Source organism: Colletes gigas, unplaced genomic scaffold, assembly GCF_013123115.1.
Source record: "Colletes gigas isolate AHSC1104 unplaced genomic scaffold, ASM1312311v1 Colletes_gigas_Sc00009, whole genome shotgun sequence".
Lineage (NCBI taxonomy): Eukaryota > Metazoa > Arthropoda > Insecta > Hymenoptera > Colletidae > Colletes > Colletes gigas.
Window position 1 is genome coordinate 7,353,835 of NW_025106638.1, and position 15,956 is coordinate 7,369,790.

Here is a 15,956-nt window from a genome sequence, read left to right on the forward strand (position 1 = left end):
GCTGGCACCTATTCGCATAAATTGTTTCGATCACCTTTGGCGCTCGAGTGGTTCGTTGCTCCCAATTCGGTCATCGAGGCTTCGTAACGAGATCTTTTCGATAAATCTGGCCACGGGTGCTCGTTGGATCGCACGGTCGCACGATCTTGGCCAGACGAACACCACCGGCCTGCAGATAATGCGAGTAACCTTCATCCGTGGACCGTTATTCTGCCCTGCCGGGCCCGCCGGCTACGGCTATTCAGGTCTCTGGGTCCCCGATCGTCGCGACACCGAGCCGAGGACACGACGTCTCGCGTGAGACGCGGCAGCCTCCTTTTCCGCTCGCTTTGAGGCTTTGCGCGCGCTTCAACGCCGGTAGTCGTCGCGCGAACGACGCGTTTCTCTCGACCGGTAAACACGTTCGTTCCTCGAGCATCTTTCGCGTAAGCTAGTCTTCGGAGAAGAATGTCCATTTCCCGGCACAAGCAGTATAATTTCTGTCGCGCGATCGATAAAAAAGCGTTGGTCTGACAGTCGAGAAGCGGTTCGCCAAGTATGCATGCTTTTATGTAGATCCATTTAACCACCTCGAGTAAATTTTCCTACTGCTTCGTAAAATGAACCCATGATTCATAAGTTGAACATTCGTATCCCTCCCAACTGTGGGGAATCTTCTTTGGAGCCAGCGAAGCGTTCATCTTAAGAATCGTTAGTGTATTAGGAAATTTCACGAGATTTGGTCGAAATCTTGTTCTCATACCAGTTCACAATTAGCCATTACTGTCTACCGCCCACTCAAATCGACGGTTACTCGAAATAAGGAAACATAAGTAATGGTAGAATTACTTTTTCGTAAGTATCTCAAATGCAAAATGATGCAAGAAGCGAGACAGTATAGTATCAAATTGAAAACTTCGATTGGTTTTTTTTTTAGAAATCAGGCGCACCTGATTGTGCAACGAGCATATAACATGATTATGAATAGTCTGAAAGCGATTCTTAACCTTTCGCAGGTTGCAGCAGATTTGTCATCGTTAGTCGTAACGAAGTTAACGAACGACCCGCCGCGTTATCTATGAGAACAATGGTTTGGATTATTAACTGGTCACTGGCTCTTGTTGTTACCCATTCTCTCTCTCACGGTGTCCTATTGTCATCCTGAATGTTAGGAAGAGTCCAACGTACCAGAATAATCAGAGCAATAAATTTGGTGTTCCTCCCTCGCAAGTTGCGACAGCGTAGTCGCATTCGAGCAGCGATACACTGGAAGTCGGTGCGCGTTCCTAGCCGTTTACTAGGAAGCACCGGCGCGATGGGCAGGAAAAATTGTTCCTTCGGACACGGTTCGAGGTCAAAGCCGACTCTTACGCGGGAGACGCGTGTCGGCTCAATGCCTTCTCGCGTGACCGTCGGTCTTCCGCAAGTAGGCCACGTGCAAAGTAGGCCTCCTCGCGGCGAACGAAGAACGCGATGTGGCCGCCGCGGCGCGTACTCGCAGCCATCTCCTCTTCCCATCCTCTGGTGGCGTGCCACGGCTCGACAAAACACGGATCCCGTCGTGGAACGCTCCTTTCAAAGGCGGAGAGAATACCTGCGCGTCGCTGTTCGCTAATGGGATCAAAGAGCAAAGTTCAGAAGGCGTGTGCTCCTCCCTCGAGTCATTTATTCCCGTGAGACACGTTCGCTTCGTTCTCCTTTGCCACCGAGCGACACGTCGAACAATAAATCTTCGGCGTTATTCTTTGAACGTTTCCGGGAGAACGTAGCTCGAGAGGCTAAGCTCGCTAACGTAAGAACGCCGCGGAGTCGTGCCGCCCGTCCACAATAAATCATGCGTGGTTCTGGACGTAACGGACACGCCGCTGCGAGGAGTTCTGTTCGCGTTCACCAACTGACGCTAATGCCTCTTTGCGTTCACGCGAAAATGAACTTCGAAACGACCGATATCCTTGACGTACGCGGCTGCGTGTCGTGTTCGAGGTGGCTCTTGTCAATTATTTCTCCCGATCGCTCAAATCCCAAAGATACCGAAATAAGTAAATTTGTTTAAACAATATACAGTGTAGCGTCACAAACTCTGTCCACTTAAATATCTTAATTATTTCGAACAAAGAAAATGTTACTCTTACAGAAGTTGTAAGGTTTAAGAAAGTACATGGTACGGTATAAATGATATTCATGCAAGTGAAGGCGTAAAAAAGGAGATATTATAGAGGTTAAGATTTTGTTCTTTTAAATGGAATGTCCAATTTGTTATATGTATGCTCGATTTTGCTAAATTAAAAATACTAAAATACATTTGTTCGAAAATTTACCCGTTTCTGAAATATTTGACTGTTTTTACGAAGCGTGTTCTCGAAATGTCGGCCATCTGCAGCGATGCAACGTTGTAGAGTCATTGAACTGTTGCGTCCATTTACACTGTGGTGGCTTGCTGTACGGAGGAATGGTAAGCGAGATAACAGGAGCTAAGAAAAAGGAAAGGAGAGCGTTTCGTCCTGAGCTTGCTAAGTAGACTTCATCATTGAATGGATGTTAGTCGGAGGAGCGTATAGTACAGTCCCTGACCATCGAATTAGGACCACTACAAATTTTAAGCATTTTTCGCGTTTCCCGTAAAATTAAAAGGCTTTTTGAAATTGTAATGATATAATTTATTAACTACTGTACATAATACAGTTAACACACGTTAATATCTTGTATTTCCACCCTTTGCTTTGATGACAGCTTGTATCCTTTCCGGCATGCTCCGTATACATTGCTTGATCATATGCTTTATGTCTTCATTATTTTCCCATGTATCTGTAATTTTTGTTTTCAACTGTGGTAATGTGGTGCTTGGAGATTCATAAACTATTCTTTTAAGTAGGTTCCAGACATTTTCTATAGCATTCATGTCGGGAGAATTACCTGGCCATGGGAGCAAAGGGATATTTTTTGATGAAAGCAAGGTTTTAACGGATTTGGCTCTGTGACATGGTGCTCCATCGTGAATATACGTATATTGTGATCCTACAGATGTGTAAAATGGAAGCAATCGGGGCTCTATGACATCTTCGTACTGTTTGTCATTCATAGTTCCATTAACAAAATAAAGTGGGCCTGGTCCTTCAATTGTTATACAGGACCATATCATCACTGCTTGTGGATGTTTTACCGATTGCACCACACAATCTTGATGGAATTGCTCATGTGACATTCTTCGGACAAATTGAGCTGTTTCCGTAACCGTTTCTAACCGTGTTTCACCACTGAAGATGACCTAATAAATATGAAGAAATTGTAAAAATTTGAAAATATAGTTAGAATCGTAAAATGATTTTCTTAAATTACCTTTTCCCAATCTGCTATGCTAAGATTGGAATGAGCCTTTGCCCATTCCAATCGAGATTTTCTCATTTTGGGCGTTAATTTCGGTCTTTTTACTGGTCGCCTGCATCTGATATTGGCTTCGTATAAACGTCTTCTGAATGTTCTCTCAGATATATCCACTCCATCGTTCTTAAGACGTTGCACCAGTACTCTTGTAGTCGCGTGACGGTTTTCTAGTGCAGTTTTTATAATTTTTCGGTCTGTTCTCGGTGTGGTTTTTCGTTTACCGCGACAGGATGACCGCTTATTTGAAAACTGCGGCCCATTCTCCTTCATGCATTTGGCGATTCTCATCACTGTTTGATGCGAAATATTAGCATTTTTCGCAATTTGTCGCTGCGAAAGGTTGCCACTTTTCAGAAAACCACATATATAGGCCCTTTTCTCACTAGTAATGTCCTGTCGTTTTCCCATATTTCATAAAATGCACTTACTAAAACTCTTAACGCTGACTTGATATGAACGCTTCAACGATTCAGTCACAACTGATTCTCTTCTTCGTCATTTGAACTTTTAAAGATCTCTCATCCATATGTGCAACACATTCTCATCATGTATATGCAAACAAATCTTGAATTCTCCAAATCTGACCTCACGCGTTATCGACACTTGAGTCTAACGTGAACGCTGGAGCGGCCCTTAATCGCTCGTCACCCACACAATTTGATTATTTCCACGATAGTAGCAAATCAATTGTTATATAAATATCATTATTAACGTATTTAGTAATAATTTAAATGACCTAAGACAATTTTCCATATATGGCACACTGTTATAGGCAAAAAAGTGAATTTTCGTACGTGGTCCTAATTCGATGGCCAGGGACTGTATATTATGTTAGTAGTTAATAAATTATATCATTACAATTTCAAAAAGCCTTTTAATTTTACGGAAAATGCGAAAAATGCTTAAAATTTGTGGTGGTCCTAATTCGATGGCCAGGGACTGTACAACAATTGAAGTTCTACCGACAAATTGCCTCCGTCCTGTTCCGAGACCTGTGTTTTCCTCGAAGGATCGCGGTTCACGAATCGTGAACGGTCAGTTCTCACGGGCTCCGAACCTTTTGTATGCAGAAACGAATGAAGGCACGCGGCGGGACTGCGCCGAGGAATTTCGGGCGACGTTGAATCACGGGCGGACGACGCCGCGACGCGACGTGATTCACGCTCCGCCGAGAGGCTCGTCCCGCGTTCTCGGACCCGCAACGGATGAAAACCGTAAGCGCGAGAGAAAGGAACGCGACTTTTGTTTCGTAATTCCGAATCGCGAAACCGTTGCGACCGGGACACCTTGCGGGTTACGTCATCGCTTCTACCGTTTCCCTCGACGATGCGGGTTTCTGTCGTGCGCGTAACCGTCGAACCACTTCCTGGAAAGGTTGGTCAATACGTAGCACATTCCGCTTGGCGGTTCGCATTGATTGTATTCAAGAGAAATGCGCTCGGATGGGCGTGGTTGAAGGAACGAAATTGACAGTAATAGTACCAGCGTATCGACAGATTTAACTCCGTAAGAATTTTTTCAGAGTAGATCGATGTAAAGAAAATATTGATAATTAAATCCAAGATAATTTCTGGCAGAAATTGCATCCGCAAATATAAAAATTCTAGCAACATTCTCCGTTTCGGTAGCGTATTTCCGTCGATTTGCGCGTGTAGAAGCCTCTGCAAACGAGACGTTGTTGGCGGGCAGGAGAGGACGATGGAAAGGTCGGAAGGTCGAGGAACGAAGGGAAACGGAAAAACGCGAGGTAAGGTTAGTGGCTCGGCGCGGCTCGGTTCGGCTGAGTCACGAGGCGGTGCGTTCGTTGAAACGTCGACGATCGCCATGCATTGTGCGTGCAGGTTGCACGCGGAGGGCTCATGAACGATACGTATCTATGCTCGACCGGCTGAGCCACGTGGGAAGCATGCGTGAAGCTATTCCTCGGCAGGTTCGGCGCTTGCCCTTGCCTTCTCCCTCTTCATTTTTTCCTCTCTTTACTTCTGCCTCCTGCTGTTTCCATGCGAATGAACAACCGATCTAGCTGCGCCGCTACCACCGCGCCAATTGAATTACTACAAATCGATTCGGATGCATCGATCGTGCGCGTAATCCACGCCACGAACGATCGACGTTGATCGATTCTAGCTGCCTGAGCCGCGTTCATTAGCGGCCTGAAGATGGACTTTCCTGCACGCGCCCAGACGCCAACGATCACGCTTTGTGATGCAATGCGTTTTACGAGACGCAGAGTTAATCGCAAAACGATTTCCTACGAGCTGACGGACAGTAATGATTCTTAAAATGAATGTGATTCGTAAGTCGAACATTCTATCCCACCCTACTGGGGAACCCTCTTTAAAACCACTGAAGCGTGAAAGGCAACGTTTAAAAAACGAATTTCGCCGATGCTGTGTACCTTCCTTTTAAGGATCATTACTGTATCGCAATCTATTAGAAGTGGGTTTATTAAATAAAATACCCAGATTCAGCTTTCGAGCAATCGTTACATTTTATTTTCTACGCTTTAGAGGAGACACCCTTTCACTATGACTTTTACAAGAGAACTGAACTGCAATCGAACAGAAAAACTGAGAGCTAACGAACTGTGACGTTGGTGACTATCTCTCTTGTGTTTATAAACAGGAAACCGAATCTTACGAGGGAATATACGCACCAAGATATAGCATCTCTCTCCGTCAGAATAGGAGACCAGTAAATGAGATTAATTTTTGTATTTGGTTTTTAGTAGAAAACCTAACATAATCCTCTCTTGACTTTCATACCGAAATAACAGTACAACGAATAATTCCAAGATAATTTATCTCGTGTTTTTGGGGGAAACCGAGACACTGGTAATTTCCATGCCTTCCGAGAAAATGCAAGGTATCAATGTTCTCGAGAATCTTAAGGCGGAACGCAAACAATTGGTCGCGATGGTAGCGGCGCGCCTTCGTTTGTCTAGGCGCGCGTTCCGCTCCATGCGGCTTCGGGCAATTTCTCAAAGCAGTCGAAGCAAATTATAAGCTGTTCACCAAGGGTCTCGATCGAACGGTCAATTGCCGGCATTATGTAAATATTTTGCTAAGAAGATGGCAAGATTAACCCGAACCGGACCTCTGCGCAATAATGGAACGAGATTATTCCAATTAAGCCTCGTATGCCACGAAAGAAGAATTGGCCGGTGTACTTATTACTTTGATGTCCTCGCCACGCGAGGAGCCACTCCACGCGCCTGGTCTGCAATTACGCTTTATCTCGTAATAGAAAGAAAATTTGTCTCGTTACAAACAAAACGATGAAGCCATTCAGAAAGTATGCCGCGTCTCACCCGCACGAATTACTTTAACGCGATTGAAACTGTTGAGGTTTTACTATACAATGTAGTTTGTTAATTAAATGTGTTTATTTCTAACAAGTAACGTGAAAACTAATTAACTGTATGAAACGTGTTACCCACGTAAGCGTAGAATTTAGTTTTAAAAACCCCCCCACAGTGTGCGAAATTAAAATCAAGCAATGACGTATATACACGTCGAACGCAGGGCAAAATGGTCCTATTATTATGAAAAACGAGGAAGAACTATATTTTTATTTAATAAAAACTTAACATTTTATTTCTGAAAAGGTTATTGTTATTGTAAACTTAAAAATTCTCAAATAATAATAAAATAATAATTTGACCGGAATTTTCACAAAAATCAAATGGAGCTCTAATATTTTCTTGTGTATTCCATGCAAAACTTTTAGTTTGATTCTCTTCTTCTGATCCAGTGTCATCGTAAGAATCGTCTTCAAGTTCAGTTGCATTGGAAAAGTACTCTGATTCATTTCCGCTGGAAGAATCCATTTTCTGAATGATCACTCTAGCTTTCGTGAGAAGATGAAAAAAGACAAGGCACATTTCTTCGCTTCCTGATATGTAAAATGTTGCTACTATCGCTGTTTGAATCACTCATCTGGGGTTAAAAAGCAATTTATTGTATCATCATTATTATTATATTAGGTTGTCCGGAAAGTTCTTTTCGCGTTCGTCGCTCGAGGCCTTGTCTCACTGTGTTTAAGTAAACAAACAACCAGAGCACTCTACCGTCAACTGTATGGTTATTAGTCATCCTCTGGCAGTACAAGAGAACAGTTTTTGACATCAGTAGAAAGTTTGTCGAGTGTTTTTCGCCTTGTGAAAGATGGAAAACCAAAAGATGCATTTGCGTCATGTGATGTTTTACTGCTTTTAAAAAGGCAGTACGTTTGAAAATACTGCAAAGAAGATTTGTGACGTTTATGGGGACCAGTCTATAACTGTTCAAACAGTCCGTAATTGGTTTAGAAGGTTTAGAGCTGGAAATTTTAACCTTAAAGATAAAGATCGCAGCGGCCGTCCATCCACCACTGATACTGACCTTATCAAGGCCTACCTCGATGAAAACCCAAGATCTAGTGTTCGTGAGATAGCAAATGCTTCAAACATCGCGCGAACAACGGTTCATGAACATTCGACAAAGCTTGCATACGTTAAACGCTACGACGTGTGGGTCCCTCATCAACTGACGGAAAGCAATCTTCTGAACCGAATCTCAACATGCGATTTACTCATCCAACGTGACAAAAGAGAGCCGTTTTTGAAAAGTTTGATTACTGGGGATGAAACTTTGATCCTCTACGACAACACTGCACGCAAACGATCTTGGTCGAGTCGAAATAAGAGTTCTTTAACGGTAGCAAATGCTGGACTTCACCCGAAGAAAATATTGCTTTCAATTTGGTGGGACTGGAAGGGTGTTCTTTACTACGAGTTACTTCCGCAAGGGCAAACGATTAACAGTGAGAAATATTGCACCCAACTCGAAAAACTGAAAGAGGCTATCATTGCAAAACGTCCAGAATTGGTGAATAGACGTGGCGTCGTGTTCCACCACGACAACGCGAGGCCACACGTTTCTTTACCTGTGCGAACAAAAATTTTAGAGCTTGATTGGGATGTTCTACCGCATCCTTCATACTCTCCAGACCTTGTACCATCGGACTATTATTCATTCCTTTCCCTCTAAAATTTTCTTCGCAATAGAAAATTCACATCAGTTAATGAAATAAAAAACGGCTTCGAAGAATATTTTAACAGTAAGGCAAGGGAATTTTGGAAAAGCGGCATTATGAGGCTTCCGGAGCGATGGCAAAAGGTGGTAGAACAGAATGGACCATATATTATTCAAGAATAGTACACAGAACCCAAAATATTTTATATTTAATACCTGTTAAAAAAAAGAAAAGAACTTTCCGGACAACCTAATATTATACCAATTTAATTATTGTTCATACGTTACACTTTATTTTGATAATAACTGTGGAGATACACACTTTTACTTGAGACACTTCAAAAGCGAGAAAGAGAGATCTTTTGGATCGAATGCTTCGGATTATTGTGTTGATACTGCTTCAAACGTTCTATCTTGTATTCAAGAATGTCTTGGAATTGGTTTCGGGTCACGAGCCAACCACTCCCTCCACCCCTCGTATAAAATACTTAGGAGTTCTATTGGTAATATAAAGGAAACATCCCACGAAATAATATTCTTATTGTATTTTATTAAAATTTCGAGTTTTTATAGTCAATGGTAATTTTATATTTTTCACAACGAGACATCAAACACACTTAACTGGTTAGATTACATTGCAGACTGATCTATAATCAATCGGTGACCCAGCAGGTGGCAGTCGATTACCTACACTGTTTTATCGACGAAAGTGAAATTTATGATTATGTTTTGTCTTGTTACTTCTGACTGAAACGCAAGGATTCGTCGCACAGTGGCCTATTTTACCGAAAAATTGGCCAAAATATGAAGGTGTCTTGATTTGTACGAGAATTGGTATCCTAGGGGTTTCGAGGTCGCTGATTAGGAATCTAAAATAAAAATTTCGAATAACAGAATGGCGGGTCAAAAATGGTGGGCGGATATCTGATAAAAGTATCATAATGGCCTGAAAATTGGTTTGCTTGAGTTTTCAAGGTCGCTGATTATGAATCTAAAAGCAAAATTTCAAAAAACAAGTTCAGGACAATTAATGACTAGACTTTAAAATGAAAACTGCTATTTTATTTACTTTAAGTATAAATATCTTCTAAATCAGGAAATTTCTGTAAAATGTTTCGATTGGATATCAGACTTGGGATGTTCCTTAGCAGAACGATACGTGTCTCGCTGTGAAGTTCCGTGAATAACATAACTATTTCTTTAACATTCTATTAAAAAATGGATAAAATGTATGGCATGTTAGCAAGAGAATTACATAGGTAAAGTTATTTTATATTGTTGAAGTACAAAGTTTACATTTATAACTTGTATTTTAAGGACAAAATGATTTAAATATGTTTCTTTGTTTATATGAACTGTACCTGACACATTAAACATACATACTACGAGTTTCAGGGCGTTAGACGCAGGAAATGTCAGCTTTGAAGGTCTATATATCAGTAACCGATGTTTATATTTTAAAATTTCAGGCAAGGGTCTGATTTGTACTTCAAAAATTGCATTTTGGCCAGCTTTTCGGCAGAATGTGCCAACTGTGCTTCGTGGCATACGTTCATGGGCAATTAATGCAGTTAAAATGAACCTCAGATATGATTCGTAAGTTGAACATTTCTATCCCTCTTGGAGCCAGTAGGGCGTGAAAGACGACATTTAAAAAACGGTCAACTGTTGTCGAATCAACGGCAATCCCGGAGCGATGTTCATTTTAAGAATCTTTACTGTGTATTTAACACTGGACAAATGCGTGTTAGAATCTAAAACGACGTATACAATTAGATGGAAACAATAAGAAAAAATTGTTATTCAGAGTGGCTCGAAACGCGCGGAGTACGACTCTAGGAATAATTGTTTAGAACGAAGGAGCCGCTCCGCAAAGTATGCTAAGTCGTTTCTCAGGACGAGGCTTCGTTTCGCCCTATTCTTTCATAGCACTGCAGACGGTGGTAACTGCAAGAACGACTTTGCCATTAGCGCGGTCTCGAGGTCTCGAGTACAATGCTGCGAAACGATTTGCACTTGAATGCTAGGTCTCATCCGTTTTCAGGCCGGATGCAGGTCCCGCCTTGCGCCGGATGCGGTCCCTTTGCCGCATCGACGCTCGCGAGAGTGGCCTTCCTTTCATCCATCTTGAGTTCTCCGACATTCCTTCGAGTTTTCGTTGGTGTTTCGCGCCGCGCCGTCGAGCAATTAAAACGGACACCATAAATTCGACGGGACGAGAAACGCAATCGAGTGCTCTCGGTTCGTTTTTCGTTTTTCGTTTTCTCGGTCGTAGCGACTGGCCATTCGCTTCCTCGTAACCGAGACGCCCACGCGTCTCGCCGGCGATCGATACGACTTTCTCAATTTTTAATAGCCGCTGTAAATCACGATGCACCGTGTTAAACGTTCGTTTGGAGAACTCGTCAAGATTCCCCTTTGGACCGTGCCCTTCGCTGGAATTTATTTAGTTTTTATACCTGTGTATCTCAGTTACAAATATTAACCTCATTTTATCCCATAAAATTAATATTCAACTACGATTTTTACACTGTTTTCCTTTTGTTACATTTCTGAGACTGGAACCTTCTTGTGTTTGTATCTGTTTTGTTTAGTTTGTCACGGCGATAAATATTTATACAACATATATTTAAATTATTTTTTTTTTATAACTTTCGAGGATATTTGCAATCAATCTGCTTTTAGCAGATTATAAGCGCATATGCTGTAAGTTCAGGCTTTTAATGAGAGTAACACTTCGTGTGTTCCTCTGTATACTGTGCATTCATGCTATTGGAAAAACGGCGAGGTAAATCCAGTACGTGGTGCCTCTTAAGTCTACGTATTTGTCGTCCGTTACTCAGGAGATTGACAGCTTGAAGATTCGGATGAATTTCTAATCTGTTCATGTAGTTCGTACTAAGTCTCATAATGTCTTCTTTCACGGTTTGTATTCTAAGGTATTGATGAAGTGTCTCGTTTGTCACGTACCAAGGTGCGTTTGCGATTACTCTTGGTGTCTTGGACTGAAATCTTTGAAGTATCTCTATGTTTGAATTGCCGACGGATTCCCGTAGCTGTATCCCGTAAGTCCATATCGGTTTTATTATTGCTGTATGAATAAGCACTTTATTTTTTAGCACTTTATTTCCCTAGCAGCTAATACATTTTACTCGTCAAGAGGTTGAGTTGTTTACGTTTGGTGGAAATATGTTTTTTGCATTCTCTGATTGCAGCATCTTTTTTCTATAGAATTTCACTAGAGGACATTTAGGACTGGTATTAATATTTCAATTATGATTTTTGTTTTATTGTTTCTATACAAGCACCGTTGAAAAATTATAATTGGCAATGGTATCCCCGTTCATCTCTGATGTTAGATATAAATTTTTCTTTTTGGCACGCTAGGGACGAATTCTGACTAAAACGCATTTTTTTATGTTCTCCTTGGTATTTTTTTTATAAAGAAACTATGCAACTTCTTGCATCGGTGTTTCGCACATATGTATTCAGATTGCTCGGCCACCCCTGGGAAAAATTTTAATGGGAGATTCTAGAGACCAAAATAAGACGAAAATTAAGAATACCAATTTGTTGATCAAGGCTTCGTTAAAAAGTTATTAACGTTTAAAGTTCCATGCGTGCTGAATTTTTTTCTCGAAAAAGCCCAGGATTTCGGGGATGTGTCTATTCACCAAAAATGATTGTAATTGACCCCCGCGACCAAAAATAATTTTTCCAAAACGATTTGAAAATTTTTTTTTCCGTCGAAAAATTTCATACCTTCTCGAATTTTTTTCTCGAAAGTGGGTAGGATTTCGAGGGTATGTCTAACGACAAAAAATGATTGTAATTGACTCCCATAAACGAAAATAATTTTCCCAGAACGATTTGAATTTTTCTTAAAAATTTGTTTTTCATTTTTAATAAATTTGTTTGACGCTGTACAGAAAAGTTGACTAATACTTTTTGTAGGTACCCACGGGCTTTGCTTCAGAAAAAAATTTCATTGAAATATATTCACTATTGTAGGAGTTATGGCTGTTTGAAAATTGGACCATTTTTATGGGGTTTTTCACACTTTACGGGGTCAAGGAACAACTTTTTCAATATTGTTAGAATTTCTACATATTCTCCACTAAAATACGCATTATTTGCCTTTTGAAACATTAAAATTCTTCAACTTGTTCAGAAGTTATGACGTTTTAAAGATACGCACGAAATTTTGGAGTGACATTTCTGGCCTAAAATTATATTTTCGGTAAGGAATTTTTTTCTCGAAAATGGTTAGGAATTCGAAGGTATATATATTCACCAAAAATGGTTGTAATTGGCCTCCGCAAACGAAAATAATTTTTCCAGAACAATTTCAAATTTTTTAATTTAATTTTTTAATAACTTTTTAACGAAGCTTCAATCAATAAATTGGTATTCTTGATTTTCGTCTTATTTTGGCTCCTAGAATCTCCCATTAAAATTTTTCCCAGCCGTGGCCGAACACCCTTTATTTATTACTCTTTCAATAATATTCACAAATTTTTATAATGAGAAATAGTCAAAATTAATGGCAGTGCAAAGCCTTGTACGCAATCGTACGGAAAAAGTGTTCTAATGGCTTCCATGATTCCAGCCGTTCTGTTTGCTAACTCAAATACATGAAAAAGATTTTTAATTAGGACACATTTTTCTGTAGCCGGTACTAAGGGACAGAAAAAAATTGATAATTGAAAAAATAACAGTATTTTGAAGTTGAAATATCGCTATTTTTTGTTGTTTTTAACATTAGCAGTTTAAAAAAATAGAAAAAAATAATGATTTTGACTTCATTGTGCGATGGGCTATAGCGACACATGTACTGAAGGTACACGCTAAATTTGAACGAAATCAGTCAAGTAGATTTTGAGATATCATTGAAGCCAATTCAGAAAAGATAGTTTTGGGAAAAACGCATTTAAACAGAAGGATCAGACCGTTTAAACAGGTATAGTTCGATCGAGGAATATGTATACCTTCGTTAGTTTTAGGAGTTCGGTGATACGCATTTTGCACATATATTTCTAAGACTATATTGTAGGAGATTTGTTTTGAATATTTGTGCCACGCTGTAGTTTTGTTCAATGTTAATTTACGTGCAAAAGGGTTGAAAGTGTTTTGTTGAAGAAAGAACGGGTTACTAGGGACAGCGAGACAACAGGGAGTGAGAAACGAGTGATTGTGAAAGACGGACGTGATTTTAATTTGTGTTGTCAATTAATGTGATTTTAATTTGTGTTGCTAATCATTAATTTGTGTGTTCCAAATTCGTTTATTATAATTATATGATTTGTACATTTGTTCCTCAAATAAATCCTCTTCGTTAATTCCTACAATATTGTTTAAGAAAATGAAAAAAAAAAAAAATAATCGAATTTTTTGGCATTTTACAGTAGAAGACCCCCTTAACGTGGCGCGGATTGAACCAATTCTAAGTCGGTTCGACCGTAACGCGAACAGAAGCAAGTCGATCGCGATTCATTAACCGCGCAATAGATGTTCACGCGGCTTTATTCTTCAGAAGCAAATAGATCGGTGGCCTCGTAAAAGTGCCTTAGAAATAAATTGACGGGCAGATGCAGGCTGCTCGTGGCAGCTACTGGCGAAGTATAATCGCGCAAAGGGAGCCGACTGGTGTTGGGAAACGAACGAAGGGGAGCGGTTCCCCGGTAGTCCGACGTAATTAACAAAGTCATGCTTAGTCGACCCGAGTCAAGGCCACGCGGCCGTACGATTACCGAGCCAAATTCATCTTGCGATAGATTTAGGGGAACAAATCTCGTACTTTAGGTAAAAAGAATTCATTTTGTTTTTTTTAAGACTTAACTTTTAAAATAATTATTTTGAAAAGATTACAGAGAAATTTAAAAAGCCAAGTTCTAAAAGGCTTAGAAACTGAATATTTCAGATCGAAGTAGCGTCTTAAGCTTTGCCTATCAAATTAGTAGTTTATCTGAAACCGTAAGAACCATTAACACAGATTGTCTACAATGTCATGTTGTCGATTAAAAATACTGTAACAAATATTCTCGTTAAATTGCAGTACACAAGGTAGTAAACGCCATTAAGACAGATTGTCTACAGTGTCATGTTGTCGATTAAAAATACTGTAACAAATATTCTCGTTAAATTGCAGTACACAAGGTAGTGCATGCTCAGTAATTTTCATTATGATTCCATTATTCTTTCGTAGCAGAAAAAATGATAAAAGACCTTTAATTTTCGATTCGAAATAACAAACTGCCGCTTCGATATCGCCGTGGGAGTCCGTGTTATCAGGCAAGCCACGGATGCGGTTGGCAGTGTCGGACATTACGCTCGTACTGACGTTATCGCGGCGTTCGACGTTACGCACAACAAGGAAGCGCCGTTGCTTAATCGATAATGCATTGTGTTCTTCCTACGAACACACATATTATACACGGGTTCTAAATTATAAAGCTATCTGTAATCTGTATGTACTATGTTATGCCAAACGTTTTCGAGAACATAATTGCACCTAATCTCTCTTGCCTTTTCGTAGTAATATAATTGTAACTCAACATCGTGGGTTCGGATCCGAATGTTCTATAACTATGAATTTAATATTTCACAATTATCACGTATTCAATTTTATTGAAAGAGGTGTTCAAGTAAATATTACGTGTACCGATTTTCAAAAAGCTTTCAACTCTCAAAGTTTTCAATTTCATCATTCACAGAATATTGAGAGAATTTCATTTTTCAAGTATTTCTTTGAAATACTTGCATCAAATAAACCTCGATACTTGTAAGTTTGCAAATAACGTTATTATTGTTAAATACACTGATGAACTATTGAATATTAACATTTTTCGTGCTATAATTTAAGTGAATGCTGAGGACATCCATGAAAAACTGATATGTCAGTGAACGTATTAATAAAGTAATATAATATTTTAATGACGCAAACATCCTCATTTGGAGTATTGTTCGTTAGTCCGGTCTTCTTGTTCTAACAGTCATAACTCTTTTATTGAGAAAGTGAAGCATATGCAACACGCACGAGACGAGCCACTTGAAACGTTTAAAAAGACTCAAATTTTACGAGCAGACGCACGCAAAGAAGGCCGATGGTTGAGACTTGCGTGCGAATGCATGCGTGCATCGTTGAAAGCATCGGAGGGAATATGTACGTGTTTATTATCGTACTTTTTAAGTACAACAAACCAGACATGATTGAAATGAAATCAATAGATACATTATTCTACATCTATCGACGAGTTATTACTAATAGGTTGACATATTTATTTTTTATTATTATTATCGTTAATATTTTTAAACGTCTTTGCTATGTATATAGGTTTCTTTTCACGAAGCAATTAACGCCTATAATAATCAATAGAAATTGCTGAAATTTCTTTGACTTTATACACATAAAGTCAAAGTAAAGGGTATAGCCGAATAAGGGGGTCAAATGTGCCCTTGAACCAAATGTGACATACGATGGATCCATCGATAGAGCATCAAGAAAAAACGTTCTGTGCCAAATTTTAAACCTCTATCTTGTTTGGAAGGGTAGTTATTGAGAAAATTCGGATTAACGAATTT

The 15,956-nt window shown here is 39.8% G+C and overlaps 1 protein-coding gene and 1 pseudogene across 1 annotated transcript in view; both read left to right on the plus strand.

Moving 5' to 3' along the window:
* LOC122397368 (serine/threonine-protein kinase 17B-like) overlaps nucleotides 1-15,956 on the plus strand; it is a 132,555-nt gene that overhangs the window by 41,618 nt on the left and 74,981 nt on the right. The window lies entirely within an intron of this gene.
* LOC122397369 lies at nucleotides 7,527-8,343 on the plus strand (annotated as a pseudogene).